This window comes from Ranitomeya imitator, chromosome 6 (assembly GCF_032444005.1).
Source record: "Ranitomeya imitator isolate aRanImi1 chromosome 6, aRanImi1.pri, whole genome shotgun sequence".
NCBI classification, from domain to species: Eukaryota; Metazoa; Chordata; class Amphibia; order Anura; family Dendrobatidae; genus Ranitomeya; species Ranitomeya imitator.
Window position 1 is genome coordinate 519957111 of NC_091287.1, and position 16551 is coordinate 519973661.

Genomic DNA, 16551 nt, shown 5'->3' on the forward strand with positions numbered 1-16551 from the left:
TTCGTGATGCAAGGGCTCCAAGTAAAATATCTTTACTGCACAATACTGCCCCCTATGGGAATTTATATGAACTGAAGTTCTTAATTCTGAAATGAATCATAGGAGAAATATTTCTTAAATTTAACTTTTTCAAGTCTTGGCTCATCCTGCTGTAATTCTATAGCCTCGGACACTGTTGTGCATTAGGAATAACATGTCATCTTCATCATCCTCATTGTCATAACCCAAAGTAAGCTCATCCCTACCGAATCCGACCACAAAATGTTCCCTTCCAATTTAACTGATTTCATCAAAGGCGCTGCCGTCCTGTGTAATGAATACCAGCTTTGCGGCATTTTTTTGGCTATGGCATCCTGCATAAGTTACAGTGCTGAAAATTCTTTCACTGGACAGTAGACGGTTTAACTAAACCATTGTCAGTCTGAATAAAGGGACATGAATTGTCCTTTTTCAACCTCACATGACCTTATTCAAGCGAGCGCTCATTTCCCAAGTTACTTCGAATGATTTTTGTAGTTTACACAAAAGCGTAATGATTTTCCAGTGTGCTGGAGTGATTAAATTCTTTCTCGTCCCTCGGGATGCGGGCTGGATGGTAATGGGATGCTGCCATCTTTTCAGCTGCTGCAGAGATTTTCCTCTTTTGCTGCATAGAGTTTTTTTTTTTCTGTGCTATTAATTGGTAAGTATTCTATGGAAAATCTGCTTGCTGAAAACCGTCTCATTCCATTATGGGTGTAATATGTATAGTGCTCGCAAATAACACAGCATGGATATAATGACTAAAGGCATGAAAATGTCATAAAGCGGAGAATGCATTCACAAGAGAAAAAGAAGGAAGAATTCTAAACATGCATGTGTAAAGACCTGATTTTTGCAAGAAAAAGTGCCACTCTTGTCCAAAGGCCGATTTTGGTATTGCAGATTAACCCAATTCACTTGAATGGAGCTTCCCTACAATAACAGGTGCAGACTTTGGAGAAGAATGGTACTTTTCCAAGAAAAAAACATCGAGTGTTTTTTTTTCTAGTGCCGTATTACCTCATTTAGATTGCATAAAAGTGCAGCTACAAAGTTACCATCCGACCAATGTAATGTAAGATATTCCTTCTCGCATGATTTTCACATGATTATCTTACAATGTTAATAAGTTACACCTGAAATAAATCACGTATGGTAGTAATCATTTTCTTATCATGTTGGCCATAATACAGCTACATATTAGAGTTAGTGTTATGGTTGTAACACCCAGACCCCAAAAGATTCAACTTATCACAACCATAGGGTTTGCTCTTCAGTTCCAATATACACTATTGTGTTCTGTTTATAGAATGATGTATATTCTTAACCCTGCTGTTGTCTTCGGTCAAAAACGACCGACCTTGAACTTCAATATTCTTTAAAATATTCAAGATGCGGCTCTGAAACCCGTGGCCGACCGACCCATCCTCATTTAAGTCAATCAACCACAAGTTTCAGAACCGCATCTTGAACACCCCAAAAAATACCAAAGTTCAAAATCGGTCTCCCCAGACCAAAGATAACAGCAGGGTTTTAAGAAGTAATAATGAAGGGAACAAAGAGTCATGCATTCCTTCAACCCACTAGAGTATCAAAAATGTGATCTCTTAATTGGAACCATTGTAGACAATCATTTTTTAAGAAATGTAAACTGTTACCTTATTGGTTGCTCTAAGTGACAGATCACATTTTATTTTGGAGAAAAGTCACTTCTTCAACTCTTTAACCTGCTGTCGATGAGAACTCCTGTTAGATAAGTTATGATGACCTATCTAAGAACAGGGTATCATAAAAAAGAGTGAAATTGTGATCTGTGATACTGTGAACACTATTTACCTGTAGACAAAGTGGTAATTTGAAGGTAAATTGCATTGTGAACATATTCAGCTGGCAAACTGGAGGTGTAGCTACAGGGAAAAAATGAAGTTTTATTCTCCCTTTAGCTGCTGACTTCCAGTCATTGGGGAGGTGTAGGGGGATGTAACAGTCACCGCTCACTATGCAGTAAGTTTGCTGATTTCACTGCCTCTTCTACACACACGTTGGAGAGCAGGCTATCAGTTAAGTTGCAGAAGGAGTGCAATGTCCAGAAGTGAGCAGCTACAGGGAGAATATAACTTCACTTTATCCCTGTAGCCGCTGCTCTTGTAAGCCAAATATCGTTAAAAATGCTAATTACTTGCAGATTACCACTATGTCTGCAAATAGTGCTGTGAGGGAGGGGGGTTAAGTGACAGTTTCCATTGGAATTGTACCTTTGAGTATAAATCTAAGAGTTAAAAGAAATGAACGTAATAAAACTGAGGAGTTGGGAACAGAACTCTAACGTGAGCTCGCGGGCTTGTAGACATAGTGGCCATGATGGAGTTGCAGCTCTACTAAATAAGTCATCATCCAGACACTAATATTTTTGGGGTTATTTTTATTTAAAGAGAAAATGTTTTATTAGTGTTTTTGAGAATAATAATAAAAAAAATCAGCTCATTTTGGGAAATAGCACCATGCTTGATCATTGGCTGTGTCTAGTATTGTAGTTCAGGGCTGATAACTTTAATGCTGTATAATGAGGCACAAACTATGGATAAGCATAGTAAGTGGGGAAAAAGTGGACCCATATTTATTAATATTGGTTATACTATCCAATTTAGCCATAATCTAGGACAACTCCTGTAAGTTTGATTAGACTGCAAGTGAACCAATATATAAAGTCTTCTGGCCAAAAATATCAAATTAGACTCTTACGGTAATAAGTATTGATATTATTTTTTATCTTCCTATTTTCTAAATATTAAAGTGGAAAAAATGTTTCGCATGCAATCTTTGCTTTCAAATTTTCCTTTGCTTTTTGATTTTGACCCCGAGAGACAGCAATTATTTTGGCTTCATAACGACTAAATGTTGAGCTATTGAGGACATAGAAATATTATTTATAGATAGATTTAATGCCCCAGCTTGGACACAGGAAAAAGAATAAAAAGGTTGGATTGTTTGGAATGGTCCACATCTTGCAATGAAATTGATTGAAGCAATTCCTTTCTCCAATAATCTTTTAATGGCCGCGTCTACAGTGATTTAACCCAAAGGACATTAGGTCATTTTTTTGGGCAATCAAGACTGTGGATACTTCAGACTACCACAGCTAGAGAGCATGATAAATTATGTGCAATGAATTAGAAAAAAAAAATATTTTAAAAATGTATACGTTATTTATGCAAGGTTTGTTTTAGTCTTCAGTGTAAAACGTTTTGGATCGCAGCCTGGAGAATGATAAGTTAAACTTTCCTCCGACTCAAGTCTTATGAATTTTCCATCCTCGCACATTCAAGGAGAATAGGCTCGATAAATTCAGAATAAAATATACAAAATATAAGTCAATGAAAGAAAGAAAAGAGCCCGCTGTGAGTACATTACGGCACTTACAGGACTGTAGACATCCCGCTTCTCCCACCAGTCAGGGATCTGCCAATACAAACAAATGCTGCCGACTGCTCCGGCCCTAAAGCTCACAGAGATACAGGAATTTTTTTTTTAGACAGAACCAACTACGTAACTTTTAAATGTTTAAATTTTTTTTACTAGTATTTCACTTTTTCGGGAGTGGTGCACATGCTCCACACATAGGTAATAGAGACATGTACTAATGGTAAAATACCTGAAGGGGTTTTCAGAATTTGTAAAAAAAAATTTGCCTATACTTAAAGAAGCACTCCTCACATCAAAATGTTTATCCTCCTAATATATTGCTGCCCACTCTCCCCAGTCCCACAAGCTCGCTGCCTCGGGGTAATCCTTGATGCTGATCTCTCCTTCAAACCACATATCCAAGCCCTTTCCACTTCCTGCCGACTTCAACTCAAAAATATTTCACAAATCTGTTCATTCCTCAATCTGCAAAAACCCTAGTCCATGCCCTCATCATCTCTCGCCTTGACTACTGCAACCTCCGGCTCTGTGGCCTCCCCTCTAACACTCTCGCACCCCTCCAATCTATTCTAAACTCTGCTGCCAGACTAATCCACCTGTCCCCCGCTATTCCCCGGCCTCTCCCCTCTGTCAATCCCTTCACTGGCTCCCCATTGCCCAGAGACTCCACTACAAAACCCTAACCATGACGTACAAACCAATCCACAACCTGTCTTCTCCATACATCTGTGACCTCGTCTCCCGGTACTTACCTACACGCAACCTCCGCTCCTCACAAGATCTCCTTCTTTACTCCGCTCTTATCTCCTCTTCCCACAATCGCATACAAGATTTCTCTCGCGTATCACCCCTACTCTGGAACCCTCTACCCCAACATATCAGACTCTCACCTATCATCGAAACCTTCAAAAAGAACCTGAAGACCTACCTCTTCCAGCAAGCCTATAACTTGCAGTAACCATCGATCGACCAAACCGCTGCATGACCAGCTCTACACTCACTTATAGTATTCTCACCCATCCCTTGTAGATTGTGAGCCTTCGTGGGCAGGGTCCTCTCTCCTCCTGTACCAGTTATGACTTGTATTGTTTAAGATTATTGTACTTGTTTTTGTTATGTTTACCCCTCTTTACATGTAAAGCGCCATGGAATAAATGGCGCTATAACAATAAATGATAATAATAATATATTGTTGTCATAACATTATATAGCACTGTGTATTTACAATTGCTCTTTTTGCCTTTCTACTCAGTTAATTATTCTTTTTTCTCTGCTCTATGTAGAAACCGGAATTCGCCTAACCTGGCTTCTCCGCTCCTCCCCCTGCCAGGGACTTTTGCCGTGACTTTGACTCAGACAGGTAAAATTTACCTCCTGTTTCAGCATAGAGCTTAGAAGAATTCAGATGACTAGTTTTTAATTACATGCGGTCATAGATAGTGATGGGCGAACCTGAAAGGTAAAGTACAAAGTCCACACCAAACACGTTGTGCCTGTGCACAGACCCAGAACCCGGACTTCTTCAGGAACTCTCTTCGGGTATTTGCCACACAGTCATCTATGTGACAGTGTGAGAAACATTGGCTCTGATCAGCGGTAAGTTTGTTACTGCGCCCAAAGAACTTCAGTTCCCACGCTGTCAGAAAGATGACAGCGTGTGAGACAGCAGCTTTGAACTGTGCTAAAAATGCCACTGCCAGTTACAGGCTTCGGCTGAGTACTACTTTCATTAGCGTACTCCTGCTGTCGCTGATAGCAGCAACAGCAGCCAAGACTGATGAGAGTAGTCATTATATTGCGCCTGTTCAATAAGTAAATAACTAAATGAAATAAGTTGTTGGGTCCCTCTATTTTTGATAACCAGCACATGTAAAGCTGACACCTGTGGGCTGCCGGCCCAAAAAATCAGAGTAGAAAGCTATCAAAAAAGTGCCTGAAAATGGTACCAATAAAATGTCAACTCGTCCAACAGAACACAAGATATCATATGGAAATATTGAAAAATTATAGCTCTCAAAATATGGTGATGCAAAAACTATTTTTTGCAATAAAAAGTGTCTTTTATTGTGCGACAGCAGACAAACATAAAAACCAGATGTACATCTGGTATCACTGTAATCACACTGACTCGAAGAATAAATTCACCTAATCACTTATACCGCACGAGGTGCAGCGTAAAAAATAAATAAAACAAATTCTCCGCCTGCTGTTGATTTTTTCATTCTACCTCCCAAAGATTGGAGCTCGGATCAAATTTATCCTGCGCTATGTGCTGAGCGCCTACACCGGGGTTTCTATGTAAATCTATGGAATACATTATTCAGACAGCAGAACCCTTGATGGAAGATTCCCCATAATGAGGCAGATGGAGGCATTGTGGACGCCGTCTGACCTGTGATCTGGCAATGGATGTCTTCTTAGGACTGCAGTCAGCCACAGTGCATTTCTGAAAAGAAGGACACCGCTGAACAGAGGCCAGACGGAGTCCAGAATAATTTAACTGCCTAATTATAGTGAATTGATCCCTCTGGGATATGAATCATGACACTCAGAGATTTAGATGGAAACCCCAAAGAAAGTGCTCAGCGTAGAGCATCAGATAAATGAGATCCCAAACGTTATGTAAAAAGTTCCCAGCTTCATCTCAATTCACAAAAAAAGCAAGTCCCCACTCAGGTCTGTCATCTGTTAACCCTTTCGTGCATGAGACTATTTTTGCCTTCATGACTGGGCCAATATTTTCAATTCTGAACAGTGTCACTTTATGAAGTCATAACTCTAGAACGTTTCAACGGATCCCGGTGATTCTGAGAATGTTTTCTTGTGACATATTGCACTTTATGATAGTGCTAAAATTTATTTGATATGACGTGCGTTTATTTGTTAAAAAAAAATTGAAATCTGGCAAAAATGTTGCAATTTTCAAACTTTTAATTTTTATGCCCTTAAATCAGAGTCATATCGCACAAAATAGTTAATAGATAACATTTCCCACATGTCCACTTTACATCAGTACCATTTTTGAAAGATAATTTTTTTTTGTTAGGAAGTTATAAGGGTTAAAAGTTGACCAGTGATTTCTCATTTTTCCAACAAACTTTACAAAACCATTTTTTTAGGGACCACCTCACATTTGAAGTGACTTTGTGGGGTCAATATGACAGAAAATACCCAAAAGTGACACATCCTAAAAACCGCACCCCTCAAAGTACTCAAAACCACATTCAAGAAGTTAATTAACCCTTTACTTGCTTCACAGGAACTGAAGTAATGCGGAAGGAGAAAATGAACATTTAACTTTTTTCACAAACATTTTACTTCAGATCCAATTTTTTTCATTTTCACAAGTGTAAAAAGAGAAAATGAACCAAAAAATGTGTTGTGCAATTTCTCCTGAATACGCTGATGCCCCATATGTGCCAGAGCCGCCGCCAGAGCCGCCGCCTCACTGTCGCCAGAGCCGCTGCTTCACCGCCGCCAGAGCCGCCTCACCCCTACCTTCTGTCTCTTCCCCACTATCCCATAGAATTTAAGTCCGCAAGGACAGGGTCCTCTCCCCTCTGTACCAGTCTGTCACTGTAAACCTGTTTACGGTAAACAATATTTATAACCCTGTATGTAACCCCTTTCTCATGTACAGCACCATGGAATTAATGGTGCTATATAAATAAATAATAATAATAATAATATGTGGGGGTAAACCACTGTTTGGGTGCACGGCAGAGCTCAGAAGGGAAGGAGCGCTGTTTGACTTTTCAATGCACAATTGGCTGGAATTGAGATCGGAGCCTCAGATGTACCTAAACAGTGGAAACCCCCACAAGTGACCTCATTTTGGAAACTAGACCCCCCACGTAACTTATCTAAATGTGTGGTGAGCACTTTCAACCACCAAGTGTTTCACTAAAGTTTACAATGTAGAGCCATGAAAATAAAAAAAAAATTTTTCCACAAAACAAATGATCTTTCAGCCCCCAATTTTTTTATTTTCACAAGGGTAACAGGATAAATTAGACCCCAAAAGTTGTTGTCCAATTTGTCCTGAGTATGCTGGAACTCCATATATGGAAGAAAACTACTGTTTGGGCACATGTTGGGGCTCTGAAGCGAAGTAGTGACGTTTTGGAATGCAGACGTTGATGGAATGGTCTGCGGACATCACGTTGCATTTGCAGAGCCCCTGATGTTCCAAATCAGTAGAAACCCCCCACAAATGACCCCATTTTGGAAATGTGACCCCCAAGGAACTTATCTAGATATGAGGTGAGCATTTTGAACCCCGAAGTGTTTCACTAACGTTTATCATGTAAAGCCATGAAAATAAAAAATCTTTTTTTTTTCTACAAAAATTATTTTTAGCCCCCAATGTTTTATTTTCACAAGCGTAAGAGGAGAAATTGGACCTTAAAAGTTGTTGTCCTATTTGTCCTGAGTACACTGGTACCCCACATGTAGAAAAAAACTAGTGTTTGGGCACTCGCCGAGGCTCAGAAGGCAAGCAATGACGTTTTGGAATGCAGACTTTGATGGGTTGGTCTGCGGGCATCATGTTGGGCTTGCAGAGCGCCTGATGCGCCTAAACAGTAGAAACCCCACAAATGACCCCATTTTGGAAGCTAGACCACCCACACATCTAGATGTGTTGTGAACACTTTGAACCCCCAAGTGTATAACTAAAGTTTACAATATAGAGCCATGAAATTTAAAAATATTTTTTTCCCACAAAAACGATCTTTTAGCCCCCAATGTTTTATTTTCACAAGGGTAACAGGAGAAATTGGACCCCAAAAGCTGTTAAATTTGTCATGAGTATGCTGGTACCTCATATGTGGGGGTAAACCACTGTTTGGGCAAACGGCAGAGCTCGGAAGGGAAGGAGCGCTGTTCGACTTTTTTCAACACAGAATTGGCTGGAATTGAGATTGGACGCCATGTCACATTTGGAGAGTCCCTGATGTACCTAAACAATGAAAACCTCCAATTCTAATTCCATTTTTCTTATTTTCACTGCAAAACATTATAAACTTCTCTGAAGCACCTGGGTATTCAAGATCTCTCCACACATCTAAATACATTCCTTGTGGGGTCTAGTTTCCAAAATGGAGTCACTTGTGGGGGTTTCCACTGTTTAGGCACATCAGATGCTCTCCAAATGGGACATGACGTCCACTAATGATTCCAGGAAATTTTACATTCAAAAAGTCAAATGACTCTCCTTCCCTTTCGAACCCTGCCATGCGTCCAAACAGTAGTTTTCCCCCTCATATTGGGTATTGACATACCCAGGAGAAATTGCACAACAAATTGTATGGTGCATTTTCTCTAGTATAATGCAGCATCATATAGTATAATAGTCCTTCAGTATTACTACCACCATGTAATAACTGATTAAAAAAAATACAATACTCACCTATCCCGGTTCCACCGCTGCTTCGATCTCTGCAGCCCATCTCCTTAGCAGCTACACTGCCCAACACAGCGTGGTGAAATTAAGTGACATCATCGCACCCACTGGCTGAGATGTCTGAAGCAGACTGGGAACGATGAGAGAGTGAGCTTTGAATATGTGATGCCGGGGACAGGGGGGCGAAGACTGCGCTGGCTCACGAGCCCCAAAGTGGCCAAGTGGTATGCCGCTATTAGCGCCACACCACTTGTCACCTGGGGACCTCTAGGGGAGTGGTAGCCCAAAGCAAATGCCCAGTTTGACTCACTCTAACGCCGGCTCTGCAGGCATATCCCTATTAGATCAGCTAAGGTTACTAATAGAAGACAACAATTCCTAGAACACACATCACCAAAGAAACTCTGTGCTGACTCTGAGCTTGTAAGCAACGTTGTGCGAAAGTTTGAAGAATTATGAATGCAGCTCTGGAGTAAACAGAAAAAAAAAGCTATAACTAGTTGCTATGAGCATGCTGCTTCACAGCTACATCCTTTCAATATTTAACTTTCTATTAATGTTTATAGAACATACATTTACAACAGCTGCACTCTTTTATATGGGGTTGTTATGCAGTGTGGCAGTATCTAGTCTCACTCTCAGAATGCTAAAATCTTCTGCTGATGGCAGAGCTGATATTACATTGAAAAGCAAGAAAAAATAATTTTACAGGACATAAACAGGACCAGAATTGTGCTGGCTTATCAGATAATATGTAATACTCACTAGAGAATCTACCAAGATATAGACCAAAGTAAAATATTAACGAAAAATGTGTTACATTAAATTCCTACGTTTTTATTGATTTCTAGATCTGTGGATTTCCAGAATCGTTAGAGCAGCAGTAATTGGTGGATGCACACAATTTAAATTAAAAAAAAGGTGACATTTTCTGCATCATCAGAAATCACATATTATTGAATATCCCATGTTTTGGTGTGTATATTGGACTTATGGTGAATTACTGCACAATTAGCTGACATTTCCCATTTTCAGCTTTCAGCAGCTCACTGTACAGACTTGGACAGGGGCAACTGAGTCATAAGATTCTCACTAGAGGTTTGGGAATTTAATCCCATCAACTCTGATGATAATATACATTTAATTCTCCTACTAGTGTATATATACATATACATTTATATATATATATATATATATACATATATATATATATATATATATATATATATACAGTACAGACCAAAAGTTTGGACACACCTTCTCATTTAAAGATTTTTCTGTATTTTCATGACTATGAAAATTGTAATTTCACACTGAAGGCATCAAAACTATAAATTAACACATGTGGAATTATATACTTAACAAAAGTGTGAAATAACAGAAATTATGTCTTATATTCTAGGTTCTTCAAAGTAGCCACCTTTTGCTTTGATGACTGCTTTGCACACTCTTGGCATTCTCTTGATGATATTCAAGAGGTAGTTACCGGAAATGGTTTTCACTTCACAGGTGTGCCCTGTCAGGTTTAATAAGTGGAATTTCTTGCCTTATAAATGGGGTTGGGACCATCAGTTGTGTTGAGCAGAAGTCTGGTGTTATACACAGCTGATAGTCCTACTGAATAGACTGGTAGAATTTGTATTATGGCAAGAAAAAGCAGCTAAGTAAAGAAAAACGAATGGCCATCATTACTTTTTGTCCCCAAGTCCAGTGGCAATAACCATCAAGTGCTACAAAGAAACTGGCTCACATGAGGACCGCTCCAGGAAAGGAAGACCAAGAGTCACCTCTGCTTCTGAGGATAAGTTTATCCGAATCACCAGCCTCAGAAATCGCAGGTTAACAGCAGCTCAGATTAGAGACCAGGTCAATGCCACACAGAGTTCTAGCAGCAGACACATCTCTACAACAACTGTTAAGAGGAGACTTTGTGCAGCAGGCCTTCATGGTAAAATAGCTGCTAGGAAACCACTGCTAAGGACAGGCAACAAGCAGAAGAGACTTGTTTGGGCTAAAGAACACAAGGAAGGGACATTAGACCAGTGGAAATCTGTGCTTTGGTCTGATGAGTCCAAATTTGAGATCTTTGGTTCCAACAACTGTGTCTTTGTGCGATGCAGAAAAGGTGAACAGATGGACTCTACATGCCTGGTTCCCACCGTGAAGCATGGAGGAGGTGGTGTGATGGTGTGGGGGTGCTTTGCTGGTGACACTGTTGGGGATTTTTTTCAAAATTGAAGGCATACTGAACCAGCATGGCTACCACAGCATCTTGCAGCGGCATGCTATTCCATCCGGTTTGCATTTAGTTGGACCAGCATTTATTTTTCAACAGGACACACCTCCAAAACACACCTCCAGGCTGTATAAGGGCTATTTGACCAAGAAGGAGAGTGATGGGGTGCTACGCCAGATGACCCGGCTGTTGTGAATTCTGTGGCTGAGTTCACTTCTGTGGTCACAAGTGGTATTGCAGTCTCTGGGCTTCCTCCCTCAGGTGTTTTGGTGAGCTCGTTGGCTGCCTTGCTATTTAGCTCCACCTGAGTCTGTCTTCCTTGCTCCTTGTCAATGTTCCAGTGTTGGATCTGAGCTACTGCATCTTTCCTTGGGCCTGCTGCTCTGCTAGATAAGTGCTTCTAGTTTGTTTTCTGTTTTTTCTGTCCAGCTTGCTATTATCTTTTGCTGGAAGCTCTGAGAAGCAAAGGGGTGCACTGCCGTGCTGTTAGTTCGGCACGGTGGGTCTTTTTGCCCCTTTGCGTGGTTTTCGTTTTAGGGTTTTTTGTAGACTGCATAGTTCTCTTTGCTATCCTCGCTCTGTCTAGAATATCGGGCCTCACTTTGCTGAATCTATTTCATTCCTACGTTTGTCTTTTCATCTTGCTAACAGTCATTATATGTGGGGGGCTGCCTATTCCTTTGGGGTATTTCTCTGAGGTAAGTCAGGCTTGTATTTCTATCTTCAGGCTAGTCAGCTCCTCAGGCAGTGCCGAGTTGCATAGGTAGTTGATAGGCGCAATCCACTGCTGCTTATAGTTGTGTGAGGATAGATCAGGTACTGCAGTCTACAGAGATTCCACGTCTCAGAGCTCGTCCTATTGTTTTTGGTTATTGCCAGATCTCTGTATGTGCGCTGATTACTGCACGCTGTGTTGCCTGATTGCCAGCCATAACAGTACAAGGAGCCCTCCAATGATTTCCAATAGAGGGAAAAAAGAAATCCTGACATCATTTTTTTTTCTTAGCTCTGTCTTCAGTCTTTTTTTTCCCCTAGACATTAGAGTGCTTCAGGACACAGCTGTGGACATGGATATTCTGGCTCTGTGCTCCTCAATGGATAATCTCGTTGTAAATGTACAAAAGATTCAAGATACTATTGATCAGAAATCGATGCTAGAACCAAGAATTCCGATTCCTGATTTGTTTTTTGGTGACAGAACTAAGTTCCTGAGCTTCAGAAATAATTGTAAGCTATTTTTGGCCTTGAAACCTCATTCTTCTGGTAATCCTATTCAACAGGTTTTGATTATTATTTCTTTTTTGCGCAGCGACCCACAGGACTGGGCGTTTTCTCTTGCACCAGGAGATTCTGCATTGAGTAATGTTGATGCATTTTTCCAGGCGCTGGGATTGCTTTACGATGAGCCTAATTCAGTGGATCAAGCTGAGAAAAATCTGCTGGCTTTATGCCAGGGTCAGGATGATGTAGAAGTATATTGCCAGAAATTTAGGAAATGGTCAGTACTCACTCTGTGGAATGAATCTGCACTAGCGGCTTTGTTCAGAAAGGGTCTCTCTGAAGCTCTTAAGGATGTAATGGTGGGATTTCCTATGCCTGCTGGTTTGAATGAGTCTATGTCCTTGGCCATTCAGATCGGTCGTCGCTTGCGCGAGCGTAAATCTGTGCACCATCTGGCGGTATTGTCTGAGAGTAAGCCTGAGCCTATGCAGTGCGACAGGACTATGACTAAAGTAGAACGGCACGAACACAGACGTCTGAACAGACTGTGTTTCTATTGTGGTGATTCTACTCATGCTATTTCTAATTGTCCTAAACGCACTAGGCGGTTCGATAGCTCTGCCGTTATTGGTACTGTACAGTCCAAATTCCTTTTGTCCATTACCTTAATGTGCTCTTTGTCATCATATTCTGTCATGGCGTTTGTGGATTCAGGCGCTGCCCTGAATCTGATGGATTTGGATTATGCTAAACGTTGTGGATTTTTCTTGGAGCCTTTGCGGTGTCCTATTCCGTTGAGAGGAATTGATGCTACACCTTTGGCCAAGAATAAGCCTCAGTACTGGGCCCAGCTGACCATGTGCATGGCTCCTGCACATCAGGAAGTTATTCGCTTTTTGGTACTGCATAATTTGCATGATGTGGTCGTGTTGGGGTTGCCATGGCTACAAACCCATAATCCAGTATTGGATTGGAACTCTATGTTGGTAACCAGCTGGGGTTGTCAGGGAGTACATGGTGATGTTCCATTTTTGTCTATTTCGTCATCCATTCCTTCTGACATCCCAGAGTTCTTGTCGGACTTTCAGGATGTATTTGAAGAGTCCAAGTCTGATGCCCTACCTCCGCATAGGAATTGTGATTGTGCTATCGATTTGATTCCTGGTAGTAAATTCCCTAAGGGTCGTTTATTTAATTTGTCCGTACCTGAACACACCGCTATGCGCAGTTATGTGAAGGAGTCCCTGGAGAAGGGACATATTCGCCCATCGTCGTCACCATTGGGAGCAGGGTTCTTTTTTGTAGCCAAGAAGGATGGTTCGCTAAGACCGTGTATTGATTACCGCCTTCTTAATAAGATCACTGTTAAGTTTCAGTATCCCTTGCCATTGATTTCTGACTTGTTTGCTCGGATTAAGGGGGCTAGTTGGTTTACTAAGATTGATCTTCGTGGTGCGTATAATCTGGTGAGAATCAGGCAGGGAGATGAATGGAAAACGGCATTTAATACGCCCGAGGGTCATTTTGAGTATCTGGTGATGCCGTTCGGACTTGCCAATGCTCCATCTGTTTTTCAGTCTTTTATGCATGACATTTTCCGTGAGTATCTGGATAAATTCTTGATTGTTTACTTGGATGACATTTTGATCTTCTCAGATGATTGGGAGTCTCATGTGAAGCAAGTCAGAATGGTTTTCCAGGTACTGCGTGCTAATTCCTTGTTCGTGAAGGGATCTAAGTGTCTCTTCGGTGTGCAGAAAGTTTCATTTTTGGGGTTCATCTTTTCCCCTTCTACTATCGAGATGGATCCGGTTAAGGTTCAGGCCATCCAGGATTGGACTCAGCCGACATCTCTAAAAAGTCTGCAGAAATTCCTGGGCTTTGCTAATTTTTATCGTCGCTTCATCTGTAATTTTTCTAGCATTGCCAGACCATTGACCGATTTGACCAAGAAGGGTGCTGATTTGGTTAATTGGTCTTCTGCTGCCGTGGAAGCTTTTCAGGAGTTGAAGCGTCGTTTTTGCTGTGCCCCTGTGTTGTGTCAACCTGATGTTTCTCTTCCGTTCCAGGTCGAGGTTGATGCTTCTGAGATTGGTGCAGGGGCGGTTTTGTCACAGAGAGGTTCTGGTTGCTCAGTGTTCAAACCATGTGCTTTCTTTTCCAGGAAATTTTCTGCTGCTGAGCGTAATTATGATGTGGGCAACCGAGAGTTGCTGGCCATGAAGTGGGCATTCGAGGAGTGGCGTCATTGGCTTGAGGGTGCTAAGCATCGCGTGGTGGTTTTGACTGATCATAAGAACCTTACTTATCTTGAGTCTGCCAAGCGCTTGAATCCTAGACAGGCCCGTTGGTCGTTATTTTTTGCTCGTTTTGATTTTGTGATTTCATACCTTCCGGGCTCTAAAAATGTGAAGGCGGATGCTCTGTCTAGGAGTTTTGTGCCCGACTCTCCGGGGTTATCTGAGCCGGCGAGTATCCTCAAGGAAGGAGTCATTGTGTCTGCCATCTCCCCTGATTTGCGGAGAGTGTTGCAGAAATTTCAGGCTAATAAACCTGATCGTTGTCCGGCCGAGAAACTGTTCGTCCCTGATAGGTGGACTAGTAAAGTTATCTCTGAACTTCATTGTTCGGTGCTGGCCGGTCATCCAGGAATCTTTGGTACCAGGGAGTTGGTTGCTAGATCCTTCTGGTGGCCATCTCTGTCACGGGATGTGCGTGCTTTTGTGCAGTCCTGTGGAATTTGTGCTAGGGCTAAGCCCTGCTGTTCACGTGCCAGTGGGTTGCTTTTGCCCTTGCCGGTCCCGAAGAGGCCTTGGACACATATTTCGATGGATTTCATTTCTGACCTTCCCGTTTCTCAAAAAATGTCGGTCATTTGGGTGGTCTGTGATCGCTTTTCTAAAATGGTCCATCTGGTGCCCTTGGTTAAATTGCCTTCCTCCTCTGATTTGGTGCCTTTGTTCTTCCAGCATGTGGTTCGTTTACATGGCATTCCTGAGAATATTGTTTCTGACAGAGGTTCCCAGTTTGTCTCGAGGTTCTGGCGAGCCTTTTGTGGTAGGATGGGCATTGACCTATCTTTTTCCTCGGCCTTCCATCCTCAGACTAATGGCCAGACCGAACGAACCAATCAGACCTTGGAAACATATCTGAGATGTTTTGTTTCCGCTGACCAGGATGATTGGGTGTCATTTTTGCCGTTGGCTGAGTTCGCCCTTAATAATCGGGCCATCTCGGCTACCTTGGTCTCTCCATTTTTCTGCAATTCTGGGTTCCATCCTCGTTTCTCTTCAGGACAGGTTGAGTCTTCGGACTGTCCTAGTGTGGATTATGTGGTGGACAGGTTGCAGTAGATCTGGACTCAGGTAGTGGACAATTTGACCTTGTCCCAGGAGAAGGCTCAGCTTTTCGCTAATCGCAGACGCCGTGTGGGACCCCGACTTCGTGTTGGGGATCTGGTTTGGTTATCTTCTCGTCATATTCCTATGAAGGTTTCCTCTCCTAAATTTAAACCTCGTTTTATTGGTCCGTATAGGATTTCTGAGATTCTCAATCCGGTGTCTTTTCGTCTGACCCTCCCAGACTCCTTTTCCATACATAATGTATTCCATAGGTCGTTGTTGAGGAGATACGTGGCACCTATGGTTCCATCTGTGGAGCCTCCTGCCCCTGTTTTGGTGGAGGGGGAATTGGAGTATATTGTGGAGAAGATTTTGGATTCTCGTGTCTCTAGACGGAAACTCCAGTATCTGGTCAAATGGAAGGGTTATGCTCAGGAAGATAATTCCTGGGTTTTTGCCTCTGATGTCCATGCCCCAGATCTTGTTCGTGCCTTTCATGTGGCTCATCCTGGTCGGCCTGGGGGTTCTGGTGAGGGTTCGGTGACCCCTCCTCAAGGGGGGGGTACTGTTGTGAATTCTGTGGCTGAGTTCACTTCTGTGGTCACAAGTGGTATTGCAGTCTCTGGGCTTCCTCCCTCAGGTGTTTTGGTGAGCTCGTTGGCTGCCTTGCTATTTAGCTCCACCTGAGTCTGTCTTCCTTGCTCCTTGTCAATGTTCCAGTGTTGGATCTGAGCTACTGCATCTTTCCTTGGGCCTGCTGCTCTGCTAGATAAGTGCTTCTAGTTTGTTTTCTGTTTTTTCTGTCCAGCTTGCTATTATCTTTTGCTGGAAGCTCTGAGAAGCAAAGGGGTGCACCGCCGTGCTGTTAGTTCGGCACGGTGGGTCTTTTTGCCCCTTTGCGTGGT

At 42.0% G+C, this 16551-nt stretch overlaps 1 long non-coding RNA gene across 1 annotated transcript in view; it reads left to right on the forward strand.

Moving 5' to 3' along the window:
- Positions 1-411: 411 nt before the first annotated feature.
- Positions 412-16551, forward strand: part of LOC138641505 (uncharacterized) — a 237644-nt gene continuing 221504 nt past the window's right edge. The window contains exons 1-2 of the long non-coding RNA XR_011313887.1: positions 412-682; positions 4728-4804. This is a non-coding gene — a long non-coding RNA (uncharacterized lncRNA). The remainder of the gene's footprint in view (positions 683-4727; positions 4805-16551) is intronic.